The sequence below is a fragment of the Mesitornis unicolor genome, unplaced genomic scaffold (assembly GCF_000695765.1).
Source record: "Mesitornis unicolor isolate BGI_N332 unplaced genomic scaffold, ASM69576v1 scaffold28169, whole genome shotgun sequence".
Lineage (NCBI taxonomy): Eukaryota > Metazoa > Chordata > Aves > Mesitornithiformes > Mesitornithidae > Mesitornis > Mesitornis unicolor.
The window spans coordinates 1-3,793 of NW_010209740.1; positions in this window are offsets into that span (position 1 = coordinate 1).

The following is a 3,793-nucleotide window of genomic DNA, read 5'->3' on the forward strand; positions in this document are numbered from 1 at the left end:
CTGTGATTCTGTGATTCTGTGTGATTCTTTTGTGAAAAACAGATCTAAATCAACTTCAGGAAAAGGATTACTTAACTGAGAATTTTCTAAAAGTGCAACAACACTTTCAATACACAAAACCCTAAAAACTCTTTGCAGGAAGCCTGTGTTTGATGCACTCATCATTATTAGAGGTACTTCCATAATGAATGATTTTTTCTTTGTTACAGAAAAAAAAGTAAGTCAGCTAAAATGATAACAAATAAGGAGAACACAGAATTGCAATTAGTGTAGACAAAACGTAATTAAAACTGTTCCCTGTACCCCCCCCTTTTGAAAGAGGGGCCAGTAAAAGTCCCTCCATTAAAAACTAAGTCTACAGATACAGCTGAAAAAGCTGCACCTGCCAGAATCAGAAAACTCTGCTGGTTTGGGGCAACATGATTTGTAGCTTTCAAAATAGCAGTCACTACTGACAACTATCAATGAACAAGAAGTACAGTACAAAATCCAGAGACCAAGACTAGCACCTAGCCCTGCTATTAAACACATAAGATGCTCATAATAGCTTCCTCCTCTAAAAGTTATTTAAAACAATAAATTTTGTTTGGGAATTCAAGGAAGGAGAAAAGCAGAGGCCAAAAAAACCTTCAGCTTGAGTATGAGTCATAGAGGTTAAAAGATGCACCTTGTCCTCAAAAAATATGTTCTCTTCTTCCCTGAGTCCCTGCTACTCCTACACCAGAACACACAGCAGTCTTGTGATACAGGAGCCCACCAAAGGATTTACTACTACAACATGCTTAATAAACACCTCAGCAAGCAGAGGGGTAGAGCAGGACCATGTCAAATACTGAATTCCTCAGTGTACAAAGGAGAGAATTTAGACTTGAAATTGATTCATGGGGGAAAGATAATAACTTCTGGATTTTTTCTTTTATAGAGGAAAACACAAATTATTAGTGTCCAGTCAACTCTGACTTAAAAATACATTAAGATCACTCAGTATACTTGAACACTAAGACAACTTTTTTCAAACATTGCAAGTTTTACAGGATTATGAGACATTGTGGAACATGTAACAATCTTTCACAAGGTGAAGGGCAGTAGTACTTCAAGCACAATTTGAAAAACTAGAACCTGCAAGGCCAGTCTACAAGAAAACTTTTTAAAAGAATATACCTTAACTGAAAAAATCCTAGAACATAACTTTTTTAGCTAATTCCTTAATCCTTTTCATTAAAATCCTTTTCCTTAAAACCAATTCAAAAGAAATGTTATGTAATTATGTTCATGATAAGGAAAAAAATTTACTCCTCCACACTTTGTAAGTTTTCTTTAATTTTGAGGATTTTATCATGTAAATGGATTAGCTAAACATTTTCCCAAAAATACTAAAACAAAAGTAAACTAAATACTGGACCCACATCATATCAAGTTTTAGAGCATAGAGTTAAGAAAAAAAAGCAGTAAAAATGTCAAAACTGTTATACACAATCTGCAAATTATAATGTATATTAAAATGGAACAGCTTGGAATTACTTTCCCTTTCGAACCTGACAAGTTGGAATGAATCAGTATTTTCAGCCAACTGCAAGACATGCAAATTTAGAAACTACTGCCAAAACCAGTCTGCCTGCCTTTTTATAGTTCATCACCATCCAGGTTGTTTTTAAAAATGGAACTGGGTCCTCAAACTATGCAACTATTATTTATCCAAAAACAGTCAAATTCTGGCTACTTAAATTTAACATATTGTAATGTTATCATCAATAATGTAACTGGGAGACAAGGATCTGAATTTTATCTTGGAATACAAACTAATGGTGGGTGGATGGGTATGCTTCTGACTCAGATAAGGAAATTAATAGAATTCATACAAATTACATCCCTGATGAATTTGTATAGGCTTTTGGAGCAAACGCTCTGTAAGAATATAAACTCATGCCACCTCTTAAACAAGGTATAGGAACACTTTGGTACTGAGATAACATTTACTAACCCCTCAGTGTAACTTCTGTCCTGCAAAGTGCATACTAGTACTACTCATTCATCAAATATACCATGATGTATTCATCATACAAACCACTTATATCACACTGGATGTCTCCACCATCTTCCCTAGTAAGAGCATTTTCCCAGTTTTAAATCTTTGTGTTTTTAGAATGTCTGGAATAACAGGTTTAAAGTGTTTATTCAAATTCAAAATCCATCTAAATGTTCGAGGAAGAAGGAGAGAGGTTATACGTTATCAGATTCGAGTCCTCTTCATGAATAAGACTAACATCAGCAGAGTGCATACTGAGATGAGATGAAGTTTGCATGGAAGGGTGAACAATTTCTAATGTGAAAGGTAAACAACTTCTAATGTGATAAAATATGCCTTATTTACTCAATACAGTACACCTCCAAACTACCTTCAAACTTTGTTTCAAATCATCAGGCTTAAATATACTAACTAGTTCTAGATAAAGTAAACCTTCTTTTGGATTAGCCATAATAACCTAATATGCTACAAAGAAGTCACCAGTGAACAGGGATTATGGACAAGGGTACTAAGGAGACCCCTTCACCCACAGTTCCTCCATATGTGAAGTCCCATCTGTAACTAAACTCTGGAATGTTCTTCTACTAAAAATGACCAGCATGCAAAGTGCTTTGCAGTTGTCAAAAGACATGCTATTTTAAATTCTTGTAATTCACTGCTAAGTGACACTTAGTATGAAAAAAAAAATTCTAAAAAGCTTTTAGTCAAATCTGGACATATTGATCTCCACAATTATTATTTGCTGCAATGTTTATAACTTAGTATTAAATTGATTTTTGAAGACTTGTATTTCATATCAACATTTCTTCTTTCAGCAAGTCAGTCATTACTCGGCAACTGAGTCACCAAAATAAGCAATTCTCATTTTATCAAAATATGTTAAAGTGCATAAGGGATTTTCCTCAGTTATTTATATGCAGTTATTTCACTTATATTTCAACTTGCATGATCAGTATTCATGGCCTTATTAATTAAAGACTGGGTCTCAAACAATCTGGCACAACTTGGGTGCCTACTGCAGAAAGCCTTGAGGCTAAAACTGCAAATTTCAAAGTTACAAACTCTGAGCACTTCTTAGGATTGTTCAGGACTGCTGATAGAATTACTTCACTTTCTTAAACAAGCAAGGTCAACTCTTAAAAAAGAGTACAGAGAAAGCAGTTTAGAATTCAGATAACAGATAATGTCTAGAGGTAAATTAAAAATACAATGTATTCATTTAATTATAAATAGTTCTAATACATTTTTTTACTACTGTAACTTCCAACTACATTTCTTACACCTTCCAGCAAAGACCTTATCTAGCAATACAGCCTATTAAAAGTATAAAAAGCCAAAAATGCCAGGTAACTTTTAATAAGTACTACCATAAATAACTCCCAGATTACATCTGAAGATACGTACGAACAAGAGAACAAGTGTCAAAGTAGGAAGAAAAAAACTTAAACAGAGGAAGTTCACCGAAATCTCTACACAGTAATTTGTTCACAGTAACTTAACATACTCTGGCTAACCACATACAGGTAACTTCACTGAGGAGAAAAACTTTATTTATCTGAAGTGCAGTTGGTAATAACCATGGTGGCAAAAAGTAGGTTTCCAAGTCATGGTACTTGAGAGAAGGCCAGTGCCTGTTTGAAAGAACTTACCTCATAGAAGAAAGAACAAAACAAAACAAAACAAAACCTGTGAAACAATCACACAGTTGAAGTACTACAGTTAGTTTAAGGTCGGCAGGTTCCACTGGAACAAACTCTCCTAGCTAAT